The sequence below is a fragment of the Pleurodeles waltl genome, chromosome 2_1 (assembly GCF_031143425.1).
Source record: "Pleurodeles waltl isolate 20211129_DDA chromosome 2_1, aPleWal1.hap1.20221129, whole genome shotgun sequence".
Classification (NCBI taxonomy): Eukaryota; Metazoa; Chordata; class Amphibia; order Caudata; family Salamandridae; genus Pleurodeles; species Pleurodeles waltl.
The window spans coordinates 843748445-843764710 of NC_090438.1; positions in this window are offsets into that span (position 1 = coordinate 843748445).

A 16266-nucleotide genomic window follows, 5' to 3' on the forward strand; every position below is an offset into this window, starting at 1 on the left:
TCCCATGAAGCAAAAGCAATCAAAGTCCTCTTTCTGACAGCAGGGGCTGCCAAACAGCTCCCACTGGCAGAAAGCGGAGTTTTCATCTGTTTTCCTGCATGCAAATATGAGTTTGAACACTGAAACATGAATGTTCTGCTCCAGGTGTGTCCGTGGTCATTTTCCCTCTCTAATTTATTTTAAACTTCAAAAGTTTAAGATTTATACTGAAAGGTGATTTCACTCATTTTAATAGAAAAATACACTTTTCCTTTTTTCTTTATTTCAGTTTGTCCAGAAATATCTCATTCTAAGTATATCATTCCTCAAAGCCTAAAAATCTATCTATCTCTCTCCCTCTCATTCTCTTTCTCTCTCTCTGTCTCTCTCAGTTTCTCTTTTTCAATCTCTTTCTCCCACTCACACACCCACTCAGGCCCTTACGCACCCACTCACAGACCCCCCAGACATTCACGCACCCACTCACAGACCTACTCAGATACTCACACACCCAATAACAGACCCACTAAAACTCTCATACACCCACTCACAGACCCACACAGACACTGACACACCGACTTACAGACCCACTAAGACACTGATGCATCCACTCTCACACTCATACAGACACTCTCACAGCCACTCTCACACCAAGATACACCCTCTCACACCTATTCACACACCCAGAGAGACAGGCCGCGGGCAACTCCTGGCAAGCATGCCCAAAGGCTGTGCGCAGTGCATGTTTGGTTGGTTATAGGGGTTGGCCACAGGCCTTGTGGCCAAGCCCTGCTGTGCATGGTCAAAGGCTATGTGCAGCACCGGGTTGGGTTGTTTTAGGGGTTGGCTGCAGGTCGTGTGTGGCTGTGGTTTGATTAATGTATAGTAATGAAAAATACTTTATGTTAAAAAAAACACAGAAAATCACTGAAAAAAACAAAGGTAATTAGAACTCATGCCCTCGCCATGCACTGCTAATCACGGCACTCATGACATTTCTGATAACATCAATGATAATGTCAATTTCATTTTAGCGAGAGTTACAGTTACCTTAGGGCACGAGTTAGGTACTTGAGATAACTATAACTATAACAGGTAAATTTCCATGGTTTTGTATGTTTAAAATGAGGGCCTAACTATAACGTCCCTATAACCTTTGGTTTTTTTAAGTGCATATATATATATATATATATATATTGTAGGAAAGTACCCTCAATCTTGGCATGGCTATCCCCCATTTTCTGCATTATTGTCAGTGTGTTTGACTGTGTTCACTGGGATCCTGTTAACTAGGACCCCAGTAATTATGCTCTCTCTCGCAAAAGTCTGTTTTTCACCCACAATTGGCATACTGGTGCCCCCTTATAAGTCCTGAGTATATGGTACCTAGGTAACCAGGGCATTGGGGTTCCAGGGGATCCCTATGGGCTGCAGCATATCTTTTCCCACCCATAGGGAGCCAATACAAAGGGTTCTGCAGGACTGCCATTGCAGCCTGCATGAAAAGGTGCAAGCACCCTTCCACTGTCATTTTCACTGCACCAGGTCACTTATAAGTCACCCCTATGACAGGCCCTCCAGCCCATAGGGCAGGGTGCAATGTACATGTGTGTGAGGGCACCCCTGCACTAGCAGAGGTGTCCCTATGGCCAGCAGGCCTTTTTTCCGGGACTTCGTTGGTGAGGGGACGCCATTTTACATGTCTACTGGACATAGGTCACTACCCATATCCAGCTACATAATGGTAACTCGAACATAGGCATGTTTGGTATCAAGCGTATTGGAATCATACCCCAAGGCTTTTGCAAGCATTGGTTGTATGATTCCATGCACTCTGGGGGCTCCTTAAAGGAACCCCAGTATTGCCATTTCAGCCTTCTGAGGGTTTCCAGGATGCCCAAGCGGCTGCCACCTCTCAGGCAGGTTTCTGCCCTCCTGTTGCTTGAAAAGCTCAAGCCCAGGAAGCAGAGCAAATTATTTCCTTTGGGAGAGAGGTGTTACACCCTCTTCCTTTGGAAATAGGTGTTACAGGATTGGGAGGGGTAGCCTCACCAAGCCACTGAAAATGCTTTGGAGTACATATTTGGTGTCCTCCTTGCACAAACCAGTCTACACCAGTTCAGGGATCCCGAGTCCCTGCTCTGGTGCAAAACTAGATAAAGGAAAGGTGAGTGATCATACACCTGTCCATCACCACCCCAGGGTGGTGCTCAGAGCTCCTCCAGAGGGTCCTTTGGTTTTGCCATCCTGGATTCATGGTTGGCAGGGAACTCTGGGAGCATCTGAGTGGCCAGTCCCAGCAGGTGACATCAGAGCTCTCCCCTGATAAATGCTTACCTGGTTAGGTGACCAATCCCCCTTTCAGGGCTATTTAGGGTCTCTCCTTTGGGTGGTTCCTCGGATTCGGATTGCAAGACACCAGCAGGAATCCCCTGCATCCTCCACTTCGACTTCTCACTTAAGAAACTGCATCTGGACCCTCCAGGAACCTACAAGTGGCAACAAAGAAGCAAGGCGCCTGCGGCAACATTGTATCTTCGGCTCCTGCCAGCAACAGCAACAGTTTCCCGGTCGTGCATCCTGTGAAGACAGCCCGTCTTCAGCCTGCATCAGAAGGAAAAAGGAATCTCCCTTGGGGTGAAGGAGTCTCTTCCCTGCTTCTGCAGGTACCAGCTGCAATAATGACCAGCTGCATGGATCCCCTCTCCTGCTGAGCTGCATGGATCCTGCATTACGGGTTGTTGACTGAAGTGGTCCAGAAAGTTCTCTTTTCCAGCTGTCCACTTTGGTGGAGGTAAGGCCTTGCCTCCCCACACAAGACAGTACCCCCGTGCACTGCATCTTTTGCAGCTGCCAAGGCTTGTTGGCATCCTTTTTCCAAGCCCTTCCTGCATCTTGTAGCTCTGCCCCCCAGCACTCTATCCAGCGACACACAGCTTCCTGAGTGGTTCTTAAGTGGTTTGGGAGCCTTTATCATAGTGCTGAGTGGACCTTTTCTGCAACTTTCTTGTCCCCATCCTGTGGGACTTCTGTATGTGCTGCCTGGTGTTCTGTGGGCTCTCTGTGTTGCTGACGGCCCCCTCTGATTCCCTCTCTTGGGTAGAGTCCACCTGGTCATTCGTGGTCCCTGCAGCGCTATTTTCCGCTAACCATAAGCTTTTCGTGTGCCAAGGCTTGTTGGCGGACTCCGATGATGGAAACCCGACTGCAATCCTCCATTAGGCGTGGGACATCACTTGTACCCTCCAGGAACCCAACTTCGTCTTCTTGGGTGCAGTAATAACTTTTTTTCTCCGTCGGTGGTTCTCCTTTTGCACTTTCATATGGGTTAACAGGGGCTCCTGTTCTTTCTGGACTGTTCTTTGCTTCTTGGACTTGGTCCCCTTCTTCCACAGGCCTTCTTGTCCAGGAATCCACTATTGTCTTGCAGTCTCTTCTGGGTTTTGCATAATTCTTCTTCTCATTTCTGTGTGTGATCTGGGAAACTTACTGTGATTTACTCCTGTTTTACTGGTCACTGGGGTGGGTTGTGGTACTTACCTTTGGGCTTTTCTAGTACTCCCAGCTCCTCTCAACACACTACACTTGCCTAGGTGAGGGACCTACATTTACATTCCACTTTCTTAGTATATGGTTTGTGCTCCCCCTAGGCCCATTTCTAACTAATGTGATTTTCACTAATTACACTGTTTTCTAACAGTTTTTATGCCTATTTCTGTATACTAGCGTATATAATTTGTGTATTACTTACCTCCTAAGGGAGTATAGTCTCTATGGTATTTTTGGTATTTGCGTCACCAAAATAAAGTACCTTTATTTTGGTAACTCTAAGCATTTTCTTTCATGTGTGTGAGTACTGTGTGACTACGGTGGTATTAAAATGAGATTTGCATGTCTCCGAGATAAGCCTTGGCTGCTCATCCGCAGCTACCTCTAGAGAGCCTGGCTTCTACAAACTGCCTGAACTACCCTTATAAGGAATAACTGGACTTGGTATAAGGTGTAGGTACCGTAGGTACCCACCACCCACCACACACCATGCCAGCCTCCTATCTCTTTTTATCTATCTATCTATCTATCTATCTATCTATCTATCTATCTATCTATCTATCTATCTATCTATCTATAGATGGATAGATAAATATAGATACATATATATACACACATATATATATATATATATATATATATATATATATATATATGTGCATATATTTATATATGCATATATACATATGCACATATATATATGATAGCGGTATCAACCCCATAATCCAATATCAAATGACCTATCATGAGATGCTCAAAGAATGGCACATCAAACATCTTATCGACTATGAGGAATATTATTATTTGAAAATTGAACATCCAAAAATTCCATGTATTTATTTTTTGCCTAAAATCCATAAGAATAAATCACATCCCCCAGGTAGACCCATAGTTAGTATGAATCAGTCTCTGTTGGAAAACACTTTGCGATATCTAGACCTGTTTCTGTGCACTTTTGTCACTGAACTACCCTCCTATTTATGTGACACTAACGACTTTTTGGCCAAGATACACAATATTTGGTGGCACAAAGATTATCTAATGGTCACCATGGATGTGGCCTCTCTTTACACTTCCATTAAGCATCAATATGGGATACAAGCATGTAGATATTTTTAAGAACACGGCCCATTGAATTTTTCGAACATACAGACATGCTCTTGTCCATGATTAAATTTTGTTGGACCCATAACCTGTTCCTATTTGATAATGATTGTTTTTGGCAAAAACAAGGGACGGCTATGGGTGCTTCTTTTGCTCCCACGTATGCCAATCTATATATGGGTTGGTGGGAGAAAGAGGTGGCTTGGTCTGAGGGCAACAATATCTACATGGACAAGGTCGTACTGTGGGTGCGATATATTGCAGATCTTTTCATCATTTGGGATGGCTCTGATCAATCACTTTTGGAATATATAAATATACTGAATGATAATAAGTTTAATATCCACTTGGAAACCACTTTCAGTAGAGAGACAATTACATTTCTAGATGTTTTACTAGAAGTGAAAAATGATCGATTAGAGACCACCATTTATCGCAAACCCATGGCATGCAATTCCATTCTGCATGCCAATAGTGGACATCCCACGACATTAAAATGGAGCATACCGTAAAGTCAGTTTCTGTGGGCTTGCAGAATATGCTCTGATGAGAGTAGATATGACATAGAAATCATGACAATGACAGAAAGATTTTTGAGTAGAGGATATCCTCTTAAAATCTTGGTGGATGCACAGGACAGAGTCAAAAAGAAAAACAGGGATGAGTTACTTTTTAAGAACACACCCATCAGTAAGGAGATAAAACAATCATCTCCTAGAATATTTTTCTAATTCAATCAACAACATGGTTCTTTGAAAACTATATTACAAAAAAACTGGCATATTCGACAGAATGATCCTAATATCAGGGACATTATTGGTCAACATCCTTCCATAACCTATCGCAAGGCTCGCTCATTAGAGGATCATCTGACTAGAAGTTTCTTTTCCACTAAAGATATTACATCTTGGCTGAGCAAAAAAAGTTTGGGGTTTTGGAAATGTGGCCACTGTAAGGCTTGTAAATATTCACATAATATGCAGAAGTACCAAACATTTGATGGTTGCCATTGTGATATCAAGGTCCGTATCACATGTGATACTAAATATGTGGTTTATGTTGTTGAATGTGGATGTCGCAAAAAATATGTTGGCAGTACCATCCACAAGTTGAAGATCAGATTTCTACAACATTTTAGAGCTATCAAAAATCAAGAACATATCCTTTGGCTAAACATTTTTGGGATATACACAATGGCGATTGTAGTACATTAATATTCTATGGAATTAAATCTATCAAAAGCAATCCTAGGGCGGGTGATAGAACATCTGAACTTAGACAAATGGAATCCAAGATGATTTTTTTACTTGGTTCTGAGTCTCCTTGGGGGCACAATCTTGATGCGGAATTACATGTCCATTTATGATATACTATAGGAAATGTATTCCAATCATAATACAGTGGAAGATGTTATCAAGTAATGCAATAGTTAGTATCTATTGGATTCTGTATATAATATAATATAATATCTAGAATCGCCAACAATAAGTGGTGATTTTAGTGTTTTATGTTGCCTTGAGGAACACAGAACAGTATGTGTTTATTTTTGATTTTTTGATTTTGATTTTTTCTTTCTTTTCATACTTATAAGATAGTAGGTGAAGAGATGAATTTTCCATTACTGTTTTCCACATTTGATATACACATAATTTATATAGAAGTGGTTTTGATGGTTAGCGCTTTGCACTTTATTTAGTGGCCCTTTTGTCTTTATTACATGCATAAATCATAATTTTGAATGAAGGACTATAAATTAGTACATTATGCCTTACAAAATAAAATTATTTTTTGTGTGTCGAAATCTAGGATTTAAAGAATAAAATGCTCTCATACATGGGTCAAAATACATGATGTAATCGAATGAAAAAGCTCCATATTAAAAATCCCCAGCTCACCTTAACAATATAGCCTGATTATTTACAAATATTTATAGCACTTAACACTTTATCATTATTTTTAAATTATGAATTGGATAATAATCATGATTCGATTTATTTTGTAATTTGAATAATGATAAATCTTATTTTGAATATTTAATTACAGGATAATAACTGTTCAGTTGTCATAACTGTATTTATTAATAATTTATACTATTTGAAAGTATTTAAAGATATTTATATAAAAAACAAATATTGAAGAACATTTTCTATAAATATTTGAAAATTATTTATAAATGGTTGATCAATAATAAATAAGAACATTGGTTTAAAATATGCAATAGTATTTATTTTTAAATGTGTCAATCATGATATGGCATTGAGATAATGAAGATACATCCTCATGCAGGGGCTTTCTTCATATTGGGCAACAACATCAATTAGATTGAAAATTAATAGTCCACAATTTACTGTATTGTTGGCATTTACTATAAATTGATGGAGCATGCGAGGGACACACAGTGGATTATTGTCTACGTCAACTAAAACATTATATGTGAATACTGTTAAGGTAATATATTGCCATCAATATGTAGGTCTATCTGAGTTTTTTGCATGTTTAAAGATGGCCACACTATTAGTCTACACCAGTATGAAATGGAAACAAATGATGGTTTTTAACTTATATATATGATGCCGGTTTTTTGGCCAAGTTTGTCCAGCAGAAGGCGTTTGCCGAAACGCATTGATATTCTGTGCAGGAAACTGTGACACCATTATATGGAATAAAATTTATAAAATTCAACTTTGAACTTTGAATTTTACTTCGTCCTTACGATTTGGAGACGATCAAGGGATCAGTGCAGCCGTCTGGTGGATATTGTTCCATCTGTTGAGGATTATTGATTATATATATATATATATATATATATGTATATATATATTTATATATATATTTTTTTTGTTTATTTTCACTAAAGAAAACAAAAGTTACAGAAACATTATAGTTAGGCTCACTTTGGCGAGGCCGTGAGTTATAGCTACCTTAAGGTACGAGTTATAGTTACTTGAGATAACCCTATCTATAACTGGTGAATTTCTGAGTTTTCGTATGTTTAAAATGTGAGCCTAACTATAACGTCCCTGTAAGCTTTGTGTTTTCATAGATTTTTTTAAATTCTATTTCCTAACTATAATGTCCCTGTAATCTTTGTTTTTTTCTGTGAATTTCTATGCTTTTTTTAACGTATGTGAGTGAGTGGGTGAGTGTCTCAGTGGGTCTTTCAGCGGGTGTGTTAGTGTCTGATTCAGTGTGTGAGTAGGAGAAATTGACTGAAAGAGAGACAGAAAGAAAGAAAGAAAGTGAGGGAGAGAGATAGAGTTTTTTTAGGGTTTAATCCTAGAGGTGTGGGCGTCGGCCACTGGCCGATGTCTGCACATCCTCCCTGGTGCAGGACACAACCAGTGGATGACACCAGGGAGGGGTTTCAAAAATCACACCGGAGGATTTTTTTTTATTCAAATCCCTCTCAGGAGACATGGAAGAGCTTCTGCGTCCCCGCCCGCCCCTCTGTGACATCAGAACTCCGTGAGGCACTCCGACGTTACACTTTGTTTTCCCCACTGCAGCAGGAAGCAGCAGGTAAGGCCGCTTTCTGCTCAGGTGGGGAAAACATGCCAGAAGCGGTCTCCACACCATTCAGAAAGGCCTTGTTTGAAAGGGGAGATTCTCCCCTTTCAAATGCGGCCTTCTGGAAATGGTTTCCTGGCTGTGGATTGTAGTCATGCTGCGATCCACAGCCAGGAAACCCCACTAGACACAAGGGATTACACTTGGGGGGGGTCGTCCCTCTCTGAAAACAGGCTGGGCCTTAAATCTATATATAGATATATCTATATAGATATGCATATCTATACATAGATATGTATATCTATATATATCTATATATCTATATCTATATCTATCTATCTATCTATATATATATACATATAGATATATATATACACAAAGATCACTTTTGTCAATGCATGTGTGGTTTCCATGGGTGCTGGGATTGGCCCCCAGGGAAAAACCACACCCACATATAAAGGTGATCTCTCTCTCTCTCTACATATATATATATATATATATATATATATATATATATATATATATATATATATATATATATATATATTTTTTTTTTCACCCCAGTTCTCTTGTAGCTTGCGTCTTCAAAGCAATGCACATACTTCAACTGTCACATTTCAACTGTAGCTTTTAAGCAGCAATAAAAAAAGTAAAGTAACTCTTGTGATTATGTTTCTGCTAGAAAATAATCTGACTTTTGTCTAGTGGCAGTTTTGATGCCATAATGTAGCGCAGAAGCCTTATATGCCTACTTCAAAGATCAAATCTGTATTTTATGTGAATAGCTGAGTGGATTAGTAAAGCCAGCCATTACCTGCGCTATAATACAAATGAAATGTATGTATGAGGGGTGCTATGGAGAGGTGAAGGGCACTTTTTTTGGGTGGTAGCGAGGGAATCTGAGGAGGAGGTCATGGGAGTGGGAGCACCAATAATAATTGTTGGGCTGGGTGCCAGAGGCGCTGAAGACTGTGACGATTGGTATGTGCCAAGGTGAAGTAATAGTGTGTCTTTTTTGTTTTTTTCTGAGTGTCTTGAGAGAACATGCTAATTGAGGGAAGAAGTGAAGGTAAGGTGAACTCTACTGTTGCACGCATCACACACACACCCACCAGCAATTATGTGACTGTCTACGTAGGCTAGTATTTTAGAGCGACAGTTTAGCCAGTAGCAGAGATGGGGTCTCTTTGGATGACTGCTGCTCAAGCCCTAACTTGGGTTGTAGAGGACAGGTCTGATGTAGGATCAGAGACCGAGACAGCAGATACTGAGACAGCATCTGAGGGATAGGACAATGGCACAGAGTCTAGGAATGATTTTTCAGTCGGAGGAGTCCCATCCGATAACTCCTCTTCCAACGATTCTGAGGGAGGTGATGAGGACAGTCCTGCTGTCCCTTCCCAAGCATACTCTGTGCAGCAGGACAATAGCAGGTTAGCCCAACCCAGAAAGCAGGTGCATGCAGGCAAGCACAGAGAGAGCTCTCTCTTGGGAGCTCCCCAATTTAGTTCAGCCCCAAATTCCCCTGTCCAAATAGTATTGTGGAGACATCAAAATTATCTATCACAAAACAACCTGGTTTTGTAAGGCAGGCACTTGTGTTTTTGGTCCTGGGCTCGGCTGCCATATAGGAAAACCTACCAAACCCAGACATTTCTGGAAACTAGACACATGGGGAGTCCACAGAGGTCTTTTCATTAAAGCATTTAATTAATACTAACATAAAGCAAGTTTGAAAACGATAGATTGCCATGTTATTCAACCATACCCCATTTAGCTTTTCTATAAATCACAGATATTGTTTTTGACCAGAAAATTATTTATCCTGCAAAGGTACTTCAAGTGTCTTTTTTAAATTGGAAATGTAATGGATTTTGAAATGCACTTAAAATGTCACACAGAATACATTGACCTACATCCACCATTTAAAAAGCTTTCAACTTCAGAATCCTGCAGGCTGTCACAGGTGTGAAAATAACGATGAGAAACCAAACCGCAGAGTTCCACGTCCGATTTCAACACTCTGGATCAACGATGAAGGCCTCGTAATTTTCAGGCCTGTCTAGGCACCGGTTTGCCCAGGGGCTGCAATTACATGATGGTCGGTAATTGTTGGGTGCTATAACGTACGCATCCAGCTGCATTCCCTAGGCAGACGTGGGCAGGAAAAACCTGTCCATATTTTTCTCATAAACATGCCCGGAAAAGTACTATGATATGCATGATTATTCTCCATTTTGATGACAACTTCGAACAGTCGATAATTATCGCACCAGTTAAATTACGTACTGCGGGGTATCTGATTTTAGCAGATGTGATAACGATCACGTTCGAAGCTGAGACATTCACGAGCAAGGCCTACCTGTTCATGATTGCATATGCTACTTTTCTATTTCTCTAAATAGGACTTTTACTAGTGAAAGTGAAATAAATATAATAGGATTACACTGTGATGTGTGCTGCACGAGAGTTAATGATAAATTAGTGTCACAACAGATTAGATTAGATGAAGGAGGCACTCACTCTATCCACAATGTGACCAAATACTTTGGAAGAACTGTTGATAACTTTCCATGATCAGAATGTTTTTTAAAATATGAATAAACATTTGCAAAGATATTTTGTTATGTAAATAATTATCTACAGCTTGAAAACGTGACCAGCCAATCACTAATTGCCCACCGTATGGCAAGTGCATATGAACATAAATGAAGTAAATCAACCGGTGGGAAATGTTCAGCGTATTTCATAACAATTAGCAAAATATTTAGATGAGTTCGAAACTTTCCTTATGCTATCACAATAAACTCTTGCCAAAGTCCAGAAAATATGGATAGAAACTTTGTAGTCGAGCGCTTGGTTGGGGAATGTTTGGGGGTGGGATATACCATGGAATTGTATGGATTGTCTTTTCTGGCCGAATCACTGGCCAAATCAGAAAGCACCACATTCTGTGGCTGGTCCACAAAAGCATTTAAGCCTCTAAGAATTCCCTGTTTCCCACCGTTGCAGGAAGGTAAACAACACTGTTAAGTTTCTATTGTGTGAACATACAAAATGTATCAGGCTTAAAATTGGTTAACTTGCTAAAATGCAGGCTAGAATCCTGAGGAGGCGTTTCCGCGATTCTGTTCCAAATTTGCATGTGGCAGTGCAGGGAGCTGCAGAATGCGTTTGGCTTCGGTGCATTCCTTTCATGGTGCATGGAGGCATGGGCGAAGGGATTTCATTATACCTGTTTCGCAGTGTGGAGGAACTCTGTGCTGGCCTTGGCCTGTAAACCTTCAAACGAGGTGATAAAGGCTGCTGAGAAAGTTTTGAGAGTGGCAGATAGGTTTCCCTACAATGGAGGAGTCCCCCAGGAACCCGATCAGATAATCAGGCCAACTAGGGTAGCATCAGTTGGGGTAACAGCAGGCATGCTTACATGCGGATTGCCCTTCAGAGAAGAAAAAGTGGGCCACCTCAAATGGCCCCACGGGGCAGAAATAAATCAGCATGGGGGGAAAAGGACAACCTGTTGATAATAGGGAAAAGAACCAGGAAATAACGGTTCGGAGAGGGCAAGGCCCATTGAGAAGCAGGCCCAGGCTCCAAAAGAGTACCAGACGGAAGGCCTCAGGGAGGCCATCAATGACTGGCCCCCAAGTTTATAGCAGCTAAAAGAGCGATTGGCAGAATATAGGAGGATGATAAGGATGACAACATACAAGGTAGACCAGGAAGAGATTGCAAACCTGAACAGGGGATGGCCAGTGTTTTCAGGTGTGTTAGCGCGCCTTGTCCTTAGTAAGTACCTTACAAGAGGACGCGTATAGGTCGAGGAATCTTTTGGATCGCATAGGGTATCGTAGTCAAGTATAGCAAGTAAAAGACAGTATCAACAAATCAATCCAATCAACTTAAATATACCATGAACTAATTTAAGCACAAACCACCATGACTCATATGAAAATGAGTTCTGTTTATTCCCTATTAGTTACAATTCTAATCATAAACCTTTATTCAACAATATCATGATTTCCAAATTTTATTAGCAAAATAAACAATGAATTCTCATCACCTTATTAATATGCAATCAACTTTAAAAAAAAGCAATAGCAATTCATGAGATATTGAATGATTCAGCAATAGAAGTCAGTCAGTCTAAGTCACCCTAAGTCACCCTTGTCAGCCTACCTATCTCCAGATTAGCATCAGCATGTGGGTCTTCATGCTAAAACAATTTAGTCAAAAATCATTAATTTGGAAAAATCTAACTAGTAAGAAAAACGTTTAAATCAGCGAAGTTGGTACCTAGAAATAAAAGCATTCATAAATCATTCTTGTTATAGCTACCTATCCAAGATAGATCAGCAACGAGTCAAACGTTGTCTCCAGGTCATCAGCCATCAATAAGACTTGGGATCACAAGAAGCAAGCCCAAGTTTCAGCATTTCGGACAGCGTCTCCTGAGGTCATCAACTTTCGCCTCTCCGTTCTGACTTTTCCCCTCATGTCATGACTTTTTATTAGGGTCTCTCAGTCCGTCCCACAATTTGCCCATTGGTCAACCTTATCAGGGGTTATGACTCTAACCTATTATTTTTGTTTACCACTTGTCTACGTTATTTTGAGAGTCAAGTTCCATGAACATGATTGGTTCTTCTGTGGATGAGAACATCATCCGTTTATTTAGGTAACAAAATTGTTGCTCTTAGTCTGTAGCTCCATTGTTCAAGTCCTGGGAAAGTACATTTAGCCTACTCTACACAGAATTGTATCAATTTGTTCTGATTGTCTCCTGTCTGCTGGTGAGTTTGCAGTTTTTCTCTTAGTACAGCTCATTGTTGAACTCCGTACAGTTCAAGGTTCTTCTCTCCGGTTCCAATCTGTGGCAGCTCATCGCGTCTCCATGTTTAAGCAGGCAAGGCCCAGAGCCGACTAGGCCTTTGGCTAAACTAAGAACGTATGGCATTACAAAACATAGATTATATCGTTAATTATGATATATTATTACAACTTTAAAACACTTTCACATTATTCAGTACTGTTGACACAAATGGTGACCACCCCCCGTGGGCACATTTTGCATATTACACGTAAATTTTACTCATTAATATTGTTCCTCTTATTAGTATGTATACGCAAATCATTAGCATATTCTCATATTAGCATGTCTGCTGCAACAGGTGGCATACGGGTAAATACACAGTGGCAGCCAAGGGTGTGAAGGATAGCAGGACAGACACCTCAGTAGGTGAGTGCACCAAGGGGAGGTTGAGAATGTCCATATGGAATGGCAGTTTGGCACTGCGAAGGAGGAAACAATGGAGGTGCATGGGGGTGGAATACAGCAGTGGTCCTAGCATGTGAAAGAGGGCCGAGGGGAGAAAGTGAGCCCTCATCTCAAGAAAAATCAAAGACAGGGACAGAAGTGACGAAGTTGATTGGACGAGTGGGTATTGGGCATGGACTTCATTTAGGGTCACCAGGTGTCGCACCCTCGACCTTTTGGTTGCCCCTTGCGAACCCTGCCACTGCCTTTGTGACCCTTGTCCTCAGAGGTGGCTAGATCAGTCCTAGGCGCACAAAGGCAGACTCACTTTCCTTGTTTTTTGTCAATTCTTTATTACACTTATAGTGAATTCAATGGTATTATTCACAATTAGTGCTATAAAGAATGAATTACAATTTGCTGGATTATGACTTTCTCTAGCAGCTGAGGTAACTAACAAATGATAATAAATGTTGTGTGTGCGATGCAGGTGAAAATGTACTTGTGTGAGAACGAGTGTGTGCATGTGTAAATGTATGTGATGGGTTAGCAGGGGTATGTGAGTGAAAGTAAACATTAAATAGCGTCTGATGTCACCTCCACTACCCCTAGACTGACCTCTTCTTCTGCAAGGTCCATTCCCATCCATTACCTAATTCTACGTCGATTCTATCACAAGTTGGTTTACTTCTTCTCATAGGTGAACCATGCTTGTGGCCTTTAACCACAACCCCACGGTGGCCACCCTACGTTTCAACTTCCTTGAGCCATATTAGCCTGGGAAGGTTTATCCTTGATATATCAAGTTGTGAGTTACTTTTCACCAGGACTTCTTTCGTGCCACAGGGCTATTAGTCTCCCATTTCGCATTGGCATTTTTCACTATTCTCTATGGCATCTGGATATATGATTTCGCAGGGGGTCCCTCGTCCATGCAGCATGCTTTTTTAGTCGCTTTCATACCCTTATCTTCTATCTTGTGGCACCTAATGATGCATTTGTATTGGCCTCCCACATTGCATTGGCTACCATCACTTACACATCCAGCCGTCCCCCATTACTGGGTGTTTTCATTTTTCTTTATATTAATATGACTCAATTCAATAATCTCCTTTTTTCTTTGTTGCTTCCCCTTGTGTTCTCCTGTTCTCTCTCTCTTTCCTCTTGATATTTATTCTGGTCTTGGCTGCTTGTGCAACATTCCTCAGTCTCTCAGGCACATTCCATGTCCTGATGATGATCCCAGTACTAATTGTTGAATTGAAACTTAGTTGACTAAAGTTCCCTGATTCACAGTGTTGTAACTAAGCTAATGTGAACAAGCATGGGCAACATATGTATGAGACATTCTGTATGTCTGTCATGTCACAATGAACTTGTCTGAGGACGGTTGCTTTTAATGCTTTTGGTTTCCCACGTTATTTGTCTATTTAATAAATGCAAATATTATTTTGAAACAATTTATTCACCTGTTTTCATAGATTTAATTGTAACTCTATGATTAGTACGTTCATCTTATTTAATGCAAGGACCATTCTTTCTTTAGAGTTACTTCCACTACCCCTCTCATTCGGGTGAGTCAACTTTCATGGTGTTGAGGCCAAGAGGGAGAAAACCATGGATAGACGTTGAAGTGTTGGCACAGGTACACATGATGCACAGTTTACCTGTGGAAGGGGGTGGTGCGGGCCCATTGAAATGAGAAGTCTGTCACAGGGTGGTGTGGGGAGGGGCTTGTAGTTAGTTGAGAGCATCCTCAAAAGAGGATGAGAGCACAGATGTAGATGGTGAGCAGTGGCTCATGGGAGTGACAGGGGAGGGGCAGAAATGAAGAATGACATATCTGGTGGGGGTGCCAGGTGAGTTGCTGAGGAAAGGATGCTGATCTACAGCACCTGTCACTCAGAAAGACAAGATAGCAAAGAGAAGAGAATAGCATGAGGATTAAGTCCTAAAGGCGCAGACAGGAAACAAGAGCCTGAGATGGAGGGGGTCACTGCAACTCAGTTTGCGGAACCTGACTGGTAGGAAATATGGGTGACTGAGAGGAGGGATGAATGTTAAATGAGAGGTGGAGCAAAAGTGGCCAGAAAGGTCACAAGAGTGGAGGCCAAGTGAATTTAAACAATTACAGAATAAATGGTAGGAGTTGTGGGACAAATACCTAGACAAAAGGACAAAGAAGGAAAGCGGCAAAAAGGGGAGACGGAAGGTGGTGATGCAAATAGGTGAAGGGAACACTCGAGGAAAGAAGGGGCTATAGAGCATGTCAGGAAGTCAAAACAAGACTGCTTGTACCATGGCAGCTAGTAGTACTATGGTACTATGAAGGGATACCAAAAGGAAACAGGAGGGGAGGCAGAGTTGCAAAGTAAGACAACAACAGAAAATAAGTCTGCATCTGCACATTTGTCATATATTTGCATAGTAGCTGCTCCAAGTTAGTCAAGCAAGTACTTGGACTTTTTCAAGCTGCTGTACAAAGAGATGAATAGCAAGGAAATTAACAATGTGTAATAAAGGGAGCTGGTTAAGAGGCAGAACGTTCTCACCAATATTAAAATATGGACAGCAGCATTTACAATGTACCCTAGAATTATGTGTATGAGAAATCTGCAGAAATCAGTTTGATAGTTTTTAAATACATGAACATCCTCAGGATGACACACATCAATTTCGGTGGTGTAGCTTGAATCAGGTATGACAAGCAGTTCAGAGCAGGGAGATTCTTGGACCCACAAAAATCATGGGGTACAGTAGGCAAGAGCTGTGACTACAGTATAAGATCTCAACAAGGCTGTTACCATCATTGTACATGGTGCGTGGATTACCATTTCCACACATGCTTTTTCCGGCCCAGTGTGCCCTAG